The sequence below is a fragment of the Coregonus lavaretus genome (genome assembly GCF_964263955.1).
Source record: "Coregonus lavaretus genome assembly, chromosome: 1".
Classification (NCBI taxonomy): domain Eukaryota; kingdom Metazoa; phylum Chordata; class Actinopteri; order Salmoniformes; family Salmonidae; genus Coregonus; species Coregonus lavaretus.
This window is the reverse complement of record NC_139988.1, coordinates 73,345,426-73,358,690: the sequence shown is the minus strand read 5'-3', so window position 1 is coordinate 73,358,690 and position 13,265 is coordinate 73,345,426. Positions and strand designations below refer to the sequence as shown.

The 13,265-nt window shown below is 44.2% G+C and overlaps 1 pseudogene across 1 annotated transcript in view; it reads right to left on the bottom strand.

Annotated features, from left to right (window-relative positions):
- Nucleotides 1-13,265, bottom strand: part of LOC311128190 (double C2-like domain-containing protein alpha) — a 105,495-nt pseudogene that overhangs the window by 44,386 nt on the left and 47,844 nt on the right. Inside the window, exons 2-5 of the transcript in view lie at nucleotides 9,991-10,346; nucleotides 9,372-9,451; nucleotides 6,905-6,979; nucleotides 6,522-6,631 (exon numbers count right to left, since the gene is read on the bottom strand). The product of the transcript in view is annotated as a double C2-like domain-containing protein alpha (transcript). The remainder of the gene's footprint in view (nucleotides 1-6,521; nucleotides 6,632-6,904; nucleotides 6,980-9,371; nucleotides 9,452-9,990; nucleotides 10,347-13,265) is intronic.

The following is a 13,265-nucleotide window of genomic DNA, read 5'->3' as shown; positions in this document are numbered from 1 at the left end:
CCCCACAGATACAATTATCTGTAAGGTCCCTCAGTCGATCATTGAATTTCAAACACAGATTCTACCACAAAGACCAGGAAGGTTTTCCAATGCCTCGCAAAGAAGGGCCCCTATTGATAGGGTAAAAAAACAAACAGACATTGAATATCCCTTTGAGCATGTGAAGTTATTAATTATACTTTGGATGGTGTATCAATACACCCAGTCACTACAATGATACAGGCGTCCTTCCTAACTCAAAGCCAATGGTGACTTTAAAACAGTTACAGAGTTTAATGGCTGTGACAGGAGAAAGCTGAGGATGGATCAACAACATTGTAGTTACTCCACATTACTAACCTAATTGACAGAGTGAAAAGAAGGAAGTCTGTACAGAATACAAATATTCCAAAACATGCATCCTGTTTGCAACAAGGTACTAAAATAATACTGCAGAGAATGTGGCAAAGCAATTACATTTTAGTCATTTAGCAGACGCTCTTATCCAGAGCGACTTACAGGAGCAATTAGGGTTAAGTGCCTTGCTCAAGGGCACATCGACAGATTTTTCACCTAGTCAGCTCGGGGATTAGGACCAGAGACCTTTCGGTTACTGGCACAACGCTCTTAACCACTAAGCTACCTGACGCCCCAACATTCTGTCCTGAATACAAAGTGTTATGTTTGGGGCAAATCCAATACAACACATTACTGAGGCCCCTCTCCATATATTCAAGCATAATGGTGGCTACAACATGTTATGGGTATGCTTGTAATCGTTTTTCAGGATAAAAAAGAAACGGAATGGAGCTAAGCACATGAAAATTCCTAAGAGAAAACCTGGTTCAGTCTGCTTTCCTCAAGACACTGGGAGATTAATTCACCTTTCAGCAGGACAATAACCTAAAACACAAGGCCAAATGTACACCAGGGTTGCTTACCAAGAAGACAGTGAATGTTCCTGAGTGGCTGAGTTAAAGTTTTGACTTAAATCTGCTTGAAAATCTATGGTAAGACCTGAAAATGGTTGTTTAGCAATGATCAACATCCAATTTGACAGAGCTTGAAGAATTTTGAAAAGAATAATGAGCAAATGTTGCACGATCCAACAGTCTAACATGTACTGACTCAGGGGGTGGAATACTTATCTAATCAAGATATATTAGTGTTTTCTTTTTCATAAATATTTTTAGAAATGTTAGAATTTTTCTTCCAGAAATATTTTGTGTAGATAATTGACAAAAAAAATGTCAATTCAATCTCAAGGGGTGTGAATATTTTCTGAAGGTACAGTCGTGGTCAAAAGTTTTGAGAATGACACAAGTATTGGTCTTCACAATGTTCGCTGCTTCAGTGTTGTGAGATATTTTTGTCAGACATAACAATGGTATACTGAAGTATAATTACAAGTTTATGCAAAGAGTCAGTATTTGCAGTGTTGACCCTTCTTTTTCAAGACCTCTGCAATCCGCCCTGGCATGCTGTCAATTAACTTCTGGGCCACATCCTGACTGATGGCAGCCCATTCTTGCATAATCAATGCTTGGAGTTTGTCAGAATTTGTGGGTTTTTGTTTGTCCACCCACCTCTTGAGGATCGACCACAAGTTCTCAATGGGATTAAGGTCTGGGGAGTTTCCTGGCCATGGACCCAAAATGTTGATGTTTTGTTCCCCGAGCCACTTAGTTATCACTTTTGTCTTATGGCAAGGTGCTCCATGTTGCTGGAAAAGGCATTGGTCGTCACCAAACTGTTCTTGAATGGTTGGGAGAAGTTGCTCTCGGAGGATGTGTTGGTGCCATTCTTTATTCATGGCTGTGTTCTTAGGCAAAATTGTGAGTGAGCCCACTCCCTTGGCTGAGAAGCAACCCCACACATGAATGGTCTCAGGATGCTTTACTGTTGGCATGACACAGGACTGATGGTAGCGCTCACCTTGTCTTCTCCGGATTTTGTGTTTTCCGGATGCCCCAAACAATCGGAAAGGGGATTCAGCAGAGAAAATGACTTTACCCCAGTCCTCAGCAGTCCAATCCCTGTACCTTTTGCAGAATATCAGTCTGTCCCTGATGTTTTTCCTAGAGAGAAGTGGCTTCTTTGCTGCCCTTCTTGACACCAGGCTATCCTCCAAAGGTTTTCGCCTCACTGTGCGTGCAGATGCACTCACACCTGCCTGCTGCCATTCCTGAGCAAGCTCTGCACTGGTGGTGCCCCGATCCCGCAGCTGAATGAACTTTAGGAGACGGTCCTGGCGCTTGCTGGATTTTCTTGGGCACCCTGACGCCTTCTTCACAACAATTGAACCTCTCGCCTTGAAGTTCGTGATGATCCAATAAATGGTTGATTTAGGTGCAATCTTACTAGCAGCAATATCCTTGCCTGTGAAGCCCTTTTTGTGCAAAGCAGTGATGACGGCACGCGTTTCCTTGCAGGTAACCATGGTTAACAGAGGAAGAACAATGATTTCAAGCACCACCCTCCTTTTAAAGCTTCCAGTCATTCTAACTCAATCAGCATGACAGAGTGATCTCCAGCCTTGTCCTCGTCAACACTCTCACCTGTGTTAATGAGAGAATCACTGACATGATGGCAGCTGGTCCTTTTGTGGCAGGGCTGAAATGCAGTGGAAATGTTTTTTTGGGATTAAGTTCATTTTCATGACAAAGAGGGACTTTGCAATTAATTGCAATTCATCTGATCACTCTTCTTTGACATTCTGGAGTATATGCAAATTGCCATCATCAAAACTGAGGCAGCAGACTTTGTGAAAATTAGTATTTGTGTCATTCTCAAACCTTTTGACCACGACTGTATATCTCTGTATATATTTCTGCTCCCACCAGGTGCATAGAAAGCCTTCCGATTTACACTGCTCAAAAAAATAAAGGGAATACTTAAACAACACAATGTAACTCCAAGTCAATCACACTTCTGTGAAATCAAACTGTCCACTTAGGAAGCAACACTGATTGACAATACATTTCACATGCTGTTGTGCAAATGGAATAGACAACAGGTGGAAATTATAGGCAATTAGCAAGACACCCCCAATAAAGGACTGGTTTTGCAGGTGGTGACCACAGACCACTTCTCAGTTCCTATGCTTCCTGGCTGATGTTTTGGTCACTTTTGAATGCTGGCGGTGCTTTCACTCTAGTGGTAGCATGAGACGGAGTCTACAACCCACACAAGTGGCTCAGGTAATGCAGCTCATCCAGGATGGCACATCAATGCGAGCTGTGGCAAGAAGGTTTGCTGTGTCTGTCAGCGTAGTGTCCAGAGCATGGAGGCGCTACCAGGAGACAGGCCAGTACATCAGGAGACGTGGAGGAGGCCGTAGGAGGGCAACAACCCAGCAGCAGGACTGCTATCTCCGCCTTTGTGCAAGGAGGAGCAGGAGGAGCACTGCCAGAGCCCTGCAAAATGATATCCAGCAGGCCACAAATGTGCATGTGTCTGCTCAAACGGTCAGAAACAGACTCCATGTGGGTGGTATGAGGGCCCGATGTCCACAGGTGGGGGTTGTGCTTACAGCCCAACACCGTGTAGGACGTTTGGCATTTGCCAGAGAACACCAAGATTGGCAAATTCGCCACTGGCACCCTGTGCTCTTCACAGATGAAAGCAGGTTCACACTGAGCACATGTGACAGACGTGACAGAGTCTGGAGACGCCGTGGAGAACGTTCTGCTGCCTGCAACATCCTCCAGCATGGTGGTCAGTCATATTGTGGGGTGGCATTTCTTTGGGGGGCCGCACAGCCCTCCATGTGCTCGCCAGAGGTAGCCTGACTGCCATTAGGTACCGAGATGAGATCCTCAGACCCCTTGTGACACCATATGCTGGTGCGGTTGGCCCTGGGTTCCTCCTAATGCAAGACAATGCTAGACCTCATGTGGCTGGCGTGTGTCAGCAGTTCCTGCAAGAGGAAGGCATTGATGCTATGGACTGGCCCGGCCGTTCCCCAGACCTGAATCCAATTGAGCACATCTGGGACATCAAGTCTCGCTCCATCCACCAACGCCACGTTGCACCACAGACTGTCCAGGAGTTGGCGGATGCTTTAGTCCAGGTCTGGGAGGAGATCCCTCAGGAGACCATCCGCCACCTCATCAGGAGCATGCCCAGGCATTGTAGGGAGGTCATACAGGCACGTGGAGGCCACACACACTACTGAGCCTCATTTTGACTTGTTTTAAGGACATTACATCAAAGTTGGATCAGCCTGTAGTGTGGTTTTCCACTTTAATTTTGAGGGTGACTCCAAATCCAGACCTCCATGGGTTGATACATTTGATTTTCATTGATAATTTATGTGTGATTTTGTTGTCAGCACATTCAACTATGTAAAGAAAAAAGTATTTAATATGATTATTTCATTCATTCAGATCTAGGATGTGTTATTTTAGTGTTCCCTTTATTTTTTTGAGCAGTGTATATGGCAACCCCATCTTGTGTGGCTCAGTTAGTAGAGCATGGTGCTTGCAATGCCAGGATTGTGGGTTTGATTCCCGCTGGGGCCACTCATACGAACAATGTATGCATGCATGACTGTAAGTAGCTTTGGATAAAAGTGTCTGCAAAATGGCATATATATATATACCATTTATTCCTGTGCCAAAATGGCACGCTATTCCCTACATAGGGCACTATTTTTCGACACAGACATTGTCTCTCATGCTGGTGGCAATCTAATTTCCCGCGGGAGATCGATAGTCTATTCAATTCTATATAACTCCGACGCCCACGTGTAGCTTTAGAGAAAGTTTTGAAGTCGCCCAGACGAACAATCTGAGGCTTTCGTCACCTCTGGAGGGGGGTCAATTAACTTAAATACCCTCTGGTGATGACTCCGACCTCAATCTGTCACTGCAGCTGAAGAGAGAGAGAGAGAGAGAGAGAGAGAGAGAGAGAGAGAGAGAGAGAGAGAGAGAGAGAGAGAGAGAGAGAGAGAGAGAGAGAGAGAGAGAGAGAGAGAGAGAGAGAGAGAGAGAGAGAGAGAAAAGGGAGTGATAGTGAAGGATGAAGTGAGGGAGAGGGAGGGAGGGAGAGAGAGAGAAAGAGAGGAGGGGAAGACAGACAAGGGGTTGCCAAAACATGCAGATGAGAGTGAAACAGACACTAAGATACAAAAAAGCAAATGTGTGTGTTTGTTTGTGTGTGTGTGTGTCTGTCTGTCTGTCTGTCTGTCTGTCTGATTGTTTGTTTGTTTGTCTGTCAGTCAGTGTCTGTGTACGCGCGTGTATGTGTGTGAGAGAGCGAGACAGCGCGAGAGAGCAAAGAGGACAGAAATAGAAAGGGAGCCCCGAGTACAGGGGTGAAAGTAAGGCGGTACATCAGGTACGGCATCACAGCAAAATAAATAGTGGGGGTACACCGTAATGGTAAAACATGAGCCTATCACAATAATTAAAACAAAATGTCAAGGAACTGTAGGCTATTAAAACATTATTTATCGTTACCGCATGTTTTGGAAAAAGGAAAACATATTTTTGTCAATACATTGCATTCAGTGGGAAAAGATGACTGTCACATGGTTGACAGACAGACATTTACATTACATTTACATTTTAGTCATTTAGCAGACGCTCTTATCCAGAGCGACTTACAGTTAGTGAATACATATATATATTTGTTTTATACTGGCCCCCTGTGGGAATCGAACCCACAACCCTGGCGTTGCAAACGCCATGCTCTATCAACTGAGCTACATCCCTGCCGGCCATTCCCTCCCCTACCCTGGACGACGCTGGGCCAATTGTGCGCCGCCCATGAGTCTCCCGGTCGCGGCCGGCTGCGACAGAGCCTGGATTTGAACCAGGATCTCTAGTGGCACAGTTAGCACTGCGATGCAGTGCCTTAGACCACTGCGCCACTCAGGAGACTGAGTGCGCCACTCAGACCACTGCGCCACCTTAGACCACTGCGCCACTCAGACAGACAGACATATACACTCACAGACAGACAGGTAGGTAGGCAGACACAGACAGTTTCAAGTATCTAGTCAATCTAAAATAATGTGCGATATTCTTTTCAGAATTAATTCTAACAAGGCACTTAGTTTCTACATCCAATGCTTTTGGGCCAATTGAATTCAAATGTCATATGCCAGGTCATGACCGTCCTCCAGCAGCATCAGATGTCTCTTTCCATTCACCACTGTTTTGGAGGCTGGAAATATGTTGCGAGTGGATGAATGTGCGTGGGTAGCCTAGTAAAGGAGCCCTTTGAAGTGATTGTTGGACAATCAGATGAAAACATCATGACTGGTTGTGTTTATGCCACAATAAAAAGGTAAAACCATTTTTAAGTGAGATGACAAATCTTTACGACTAGGCCCACAGAGATCCTATTGAATTAATAGGGAAAGGGAAAGGGGATGCCTAGTCAGTTGGACAACTGAATGCATTGATTCTATATGTAATTCTATGATTAGGCCCCTAAAAAAATGTGGTACATGCGCAAGCGCGTGCACACATAGGAGGTCACATACCGGAAATAAATTACATCTACTTTCACCCCTGCCCGAGTATAACACTTACCTGAGTGTCTTCCTGTACATGTCCTCCTCTGTGATGCCCAGGTAGGTGAGTCTTTCATTCCACACAGGGTTCAGGGTGTTGTGCACGATCTTGGTCTTCAGTTTGTTCGCCTGGGAGTGTTGAAGATCACAACAAAGCAGGGTTAAAACAGTAACAGCAACCCATACCAACCTACAGTGGCCCTAAGGGGCAAAGTACCAACCTATTTGGGAAACATTTCATGGTACAGGATAACCTTGTCAATACTAAATGGCAAGGGATTTCCCTATTCCAACAACGATTATGTGTAACAAACTGTTAATAGATGCTAAATAAATGTGACTTCTGATGATAAGGTTATATTAATATACTGTATGTAATGTGTGCTAATAATAGAAGTGGACCTTGCAGGCTCCTGGGAGCAGGTGCAGCTTGACGTAAGGATCGGCCAGGCCATTGAAATCCATTGGCTTCAGACCCTTGGAGGTAGAGGGGGATGAGGAAAGAAAAAAAGAGGATAATTCGAGCGAGAAAGAGAGGGGGATAGAGCATGGGGTTGGGAGGAGAGAGAGAATATCACGCCAACTGACAACATCGATAGTGCACAGTCAAAGCCCTACGCGGGTGGGCATATGAACGATTTATTATAAAACCTCATAAAAAATCAATCTTACTACAGCAGGGGATAATAATGGTAGAGGAGGAGGGGAGTCTACACAGGTGCAGGGTTGGGTAGTACAGGATTACTTGTAACAGGGATTGCGTAATCCGATTACAAATTTGAAGTAACTGTAATCAACCTGGATTACAAAAAAATTGGATTACAGTTACATTCTTAAAAACAGCTGATTACTTTTGGGATTACTGAATATCAAGAGGGAAAATTGATAAAACTTTGTCAGCATTGCTGTCATTTAGTGCACCCTCAAGATTCTCACATGCTCTCAAATATTATTGTGTTCTGCTGATTGCGCATCAAGGGTGGACGGATTATTTTGTATTCAAACTGGTTGAATGAATAGGCAAGGCTTCCAAAACATTTACACCTGGCCTTCTAGTCAATCAGACTGCTTTGTAGCAGTGCACTTTCACTCTCTCTCTCTCTCCTTTGTGTGCTCCGTTGCGGGATATCTTTTTTGGTTCTGGTTGTGCAATAAAGAAATACAAATATAAATGCAATCGCAAGAAAAACACTGTCTTGAAAACAACCACTGTTGTTACTGTAAAAGAGAAGAGGGTCCCAGCTTTCTTTTGGTCTGTATTTTTTTTATCAACTCTTAATATTGACCAAAGGGTACTCACGTCAGCCATTCAAGGTGAGTGAGTGCATAGGCCTATTCATTAAATTGACTGATATCAATTACACGGCTAACTATCAGTAGCCTAAATAGGCTAGCGTTTCCCAAACTATGTCCTGGGGACCCCAAATATGTAAATTTTGGTTTTGGCCCTAGCTCTACACAGCTAAACCAAATAATAAACTCATCATAAAGCTTTGATTATTTTTATCAGCTGTGTAGTGCTAGGGCAAAAGCCAAAATGTGCACCCCTTGGGGGTCTTCAGGCCCAGGTTTGGAAAAAGCTGGACTAGGCTATATTATCTAACTAACCACTACCTCGGGTACTGAATTAGCCCCCAAATGAATTAACCAATGGAATATTAGAGTCCAAAAAGATGTAGACACTACTCTAGTGAACAAAAAAATAAGACAAGTCTGGAAACCTGTTTTGATAGTAAAATAATAGCACCAATTGCCTAATATTGTCAAACCCAACATTCATGACAATCACTGTTTTAGGTTTCACATAAAAATATCTGGAATCATGCATTCCTGCTTGCACATGTTAGATTAAAGGCTCAGTGCATTCAAAAACGTGATTTTCCTGTGTTTTATATATATTTCTACACTATGAGGTTGGAATAATACTGTGAAATTGTGAAAATGATTATGTGTTTTTAGTGAACGAGCCCTTTGAACAGACCGCCTGAAAGTTTTGAGTTTTTTAGTTTTGGCAGGCCTGGTGACATCACCAGGCGGTAAATTAGTTAATAGACCAATAAGAAAGAGAGTTCCAAACCTCTCTGCCAATAACAGCTAGTTTTCAGTTTTCCCCTCCCCACTCATACACTCCCAGACAGTCCTAGCTAAATTCTTGCTTGATAAATTGCTCTTTGGTAAGAAGCTATTTTTGTTTCTTTTTTACCATTTTAATTTAAAACAATCACAGTAAGGTACTTGATTGTTACCCAGAAATGATTTGACATTGAGATAAAAATGTCTGCATTGGACCTTTAAGATGATTAGGCTATTCATTCGTTCTATTGCATGACCCTGAAACAAGATTTTGGTGCGACCAAATCATTGGCTGGTGCCCCAACTGAAAACGTTATTATGGAGCCCTGTGACTATGCTCTCACACATATAATATAGAACATTATAGGATCTTTATGCTCTCACACTAGTCCCCAATTTGGAAATAGTAATGTTACTAAATTAAATAATGCTATATTAGGTGCACGTTTCTAAAACATTTTGAAATATGTTGGGGTGTTAGAAGTGAAAGTAATCCAAAAGTAATCAGATTACTTTACTAATTTTGAGTAATCCAAAGGATTATATTACTGATTACTTTATTGTCATGTAACTGGTATCAGTAACAGATTACATTTTTCAAGTAATCCGCCCAACACTGGACAGGTATACTGTGGAGAGAGAGGGGTGGTGGGTTGTGTTTTGAAACAAGAGGTGGGTTGGGTGGTAGAAAGGGAGCTCCGGGCTGGAGGGTACAAAAGAGGATGGCAGGTGGAGGATAGAGAGAGATGCTTGGAGAGAACAGTTTCTCTGAGGCTGGGGGTTTGAGTGTAGCTACCTTGGCTTTGATTATGGTGCAGTGTAAGGAGCTGGTGGCTCGCTCATACAGCAGGTCAAACTCCAATGTCCCCAAGGCGGCTGAAAGACCGTAACAGGAATAAGATGTTAATGTATGATTCCTTTATCCCACAAATCTATGTTATGGTTCTGGTCTCCACCCCATTACTTCACTCCGTTACTCAACCACATTACTCCACTTTTTTACTTCACCCTGATACTTAACCCTTGTTACTCCGTTACACCACCATGTTACTCCACCCTTGTTACTCTACTCTGTCACTTCACTCTGTTACTCCACTCTGTTACTCCACTCTGTTACTCCACTCTGTAATTTCGCCCTGTTACTCCATCCTGTTACTACACTTTGTTACTCCACCCCTTTATTCCACTCTGTTACACCACCCTGTTACTCTACTCTGTTACTCAACCATGTTACTCTAACCTGTTACTCCACCCTGTGACTTCACCCCGTTATTCCACTCTGTTACTTTACCCTATTACTCCCCTCCATTACTCCCCTCTGTTACTCCCCTCTGTTACGTCACCCTGTTAGTCTACCCCATTACTCTATCCTGTTGCTCCACTCTGATACTCCACTCCATAACCATTCCACTCACTACTGTCATCGCTGTCGCAGCTGTCGATCTCGATTGATGTGTCCATGCTACTCATGGCCGACAACGTGCCCCCTCCACCATCCCCCGTCGCCCCCACCAACAATGGGGACAACTGGCCACCGCCGCCCACTCCTCCTCCCCCTACTGCCCCTCCTCCGCTGCCGGGGCTGAGTGTGGAGGGAAACCCAGCCAGATTGGCTGGATTCAACTCAGAGACGGAGGAAGTTGGCGAGAGGCGGGGAAAGTAGGCAGAGATCTGTCGTATGGGGCGGATTGGGCCGGGACAGACGTTAATGGCCATGTGTTCCTGGATGGAGATGGTCAGGCGCTTGTTTCCCTTTCGCACAGTCATATGGCTGGAGGGGGAAAGAAACAGTAGTTACAGTCAGGCAATAGACACAAATCATGATATTGACCTTGAGGATATATTCACTTGTGGTACTTAGAGTCTTTGATGGCATTTGATCCTACATTGTAGAATAATAGTAAAGACATCAAAACTATGAAATAACACATATAGAATCATGTAGTAACCAAAAAAGTGTTAAACAAATCCAAATCTATTTTATATTTGAGATTCTTCAAAGTAGCCACCCTTCGCCTTGATGACAGCTATGCACACTCTTGGCATTCTCTCAACCAGCTTCATGAGGTAGTCACCTGGAATGCATTTCAATTAACAGGTGTGCCTTGTTAAAACTTAATTTGTGGAATTTCTTTCCTTCTTAATGAGTTTGAGCCAATCAGTTGTGTTGTGACAAGGTAGGGTTGGTATACAGAAGATAGCACTATTTGGTAAAAGACCAAGTCCATATTATGGCAAGCACAGCTCAAATAAGCAAAGAGAAATGACAGTCCATCATTACTTTAAGACATGAAGGTCTTAAACCATCAAGTGCTATGATGAAACTTGCTCTCGTGAGGGCCGCCACAGGAATGGAAGACCCAGAGTTACCTCTGCTGCAGAGGATAAGTTCATTAGAGTTACCAGCCTCAGATTGAAGCCCAAATAATTGCTTCATAGAGTTCAAGTAACAGACACATCTCAATATCAACTGTTCAGAGGAGACTGCGTGAATCAGGCCTTCATGGTCGAATTGCTGCAAAGAAACCACTACTAAAGGACACTAATAATAAGAAGAGACTTGCTTGGGCCAAAAAACACGAGCAATAGACATTAGACCGGTGGAAATCTGTTCTTTGGTCTGATGAGTCCAAATTTGAGATTTTTGGTTCCAACCGCTGTGTCTTTGTGAGACGCAGAGTAGGTGATCGCTTGATCTCTGCATGTGTGGTGCCCACCGTGAAGCTTGGAGGAGGAGGTGTGATGGTGTGGGGGTGCTTTGCTGGTGACACTGTCTGTGATTTATTTAGAATTCAGGGAACACTTAACCAGCATATAATAATAATATAATATGATATGCCATTTAGCAGACGCTTTTATCCAAAGCGACTTACAGTCATGCGTGCATAAACATTTTTTTGTGTATGGGTGGTCCCGGGGATCGAACCCACTACCTTGGTGTTACAAGCGCCGTGCTCTACCAGCTGAGCTACAGAGGACCACAGCATGACTGCCACAACATTCTGCAGCGATATGCAATCCCATCTGGTTTGCGCTTAGCGGGACTATCATTTGTTTTTCAACAGGACAATGACCCAACACATCTCCAGGCTGTGTAAGGGCTATTTGCCCAAGAAGGAGAGTGATGGAGTGCTGCATCAGATGACCTGGCCTCCACAATCACCTGACCTCAACCCAATTGAGATGGTTTGGGATGAGTAGGACCGCAGAGTGAAGGAAAAGCAGCCAACAAGTGCTCAGCATATGTGGGAACTCCTTCAAGACCATTGGAAAAGCATTCCAGGTGAAGCTGGTTGAGAGAATGCCAAGAGTGTGCAAAGCTGTCATCAAGGCAAAGGGTGGCTACTTTGAAGAATCTAAAATATAAAATATATTTGGATTTGTTTAACACTTTTTTGGTTACTACATGATTCCATATGTGTTATTTCATAGTTTTGATGTCTTCACCATTATTCTACAATGTAGAAAATATAAAAAATGATATGCCAACTCAGTCACCGGATTCATAAAAAAATGCATAGATGTGATACTGATAGTGTCTTTCAAAACGCTCCTGAATCAAAAAATGTGGATTGATAGCAGCCTTGTAAGAAAACTGAAAGAGAGAGATGCTGCTTATAAACAGGGCAAGGTGGCCGGGGACAATAGTTTGGTTAAACAGTACAAATACGACCTACGCAGATCGATGATGGCGAAACACAAGTACAGGGACAAAGTGGAGGAGCAATTCAGCAGGACGGACACAAGGCGTATGTGGCCGGGGCTCCTAACGAACACGGATTACAAAAAGAAAGCCAGCCACATCGCGGTCACTGAGGACGTATGTAAGTTATTCAAACGTGCTAACCCTCGCAAGGCTGCTGGCCCAGACAGCATCCCTAGCTGTGCCCTCAGAGCATGTGTAGACAAGCTGGCTTTTGTGTTCTCTGACATTTTCAATCTCTCCCTAGCTCAGGCCGCTATATCTGCCTGCTTCATGATTTCCACTATCATCCCTGGGCCCAACAAAGGGAAAGTAACTGAACTGAATGACTACCACCCAGTAGAACTCACTTCCGTCATCATGAAGTGCTTTGAGAGCCTAGTCAAAGACCATATAACTTCCTCCCTCCCGACACACTCGACCCTCTCCAATTCGCCTACCTCTCTGACAGATCCACGGACGACGCAATTGCCATTGCACTGCACACGGCCCTTACCCACCTGGACAAAGGGAATGCATATTTGAGGATGCTGTTCATCGACTACAGCTCGGCCTTCAATACCATAGTGCCCTATAAGCTCATTACAAAGCTCACAGCCCTGGGTCTGAACTCCTCCCTATGCAACTGGGACCTCGACTTCCTGACAGGCCGCCCCCAGGTGGTGAATGTAGGCAACATTACCTCCACAACACTGATTCTAAACACGGGGACCCCACAAGGGTACGTCCTCAGTCCCCTTCTGTATTCCCTGTATACCCACGACTGCGTGGACTCACACAGTTCCAACTCCATCATCAAATTCGCTGATGACACAACAGTAATAGGCCTGATTACCAACAACGACGAGACAGCCCACAGGGAGGACGTAGGCACTCTGACGGCGTGGTGCCAAGTAAACAACTTATCCCGCAACGTTAGCAAAACAAAGGATCTAATTGTGGACTTCAGGAGGAACCAGGCTGGACATGTCCCCATCCTCATCAACG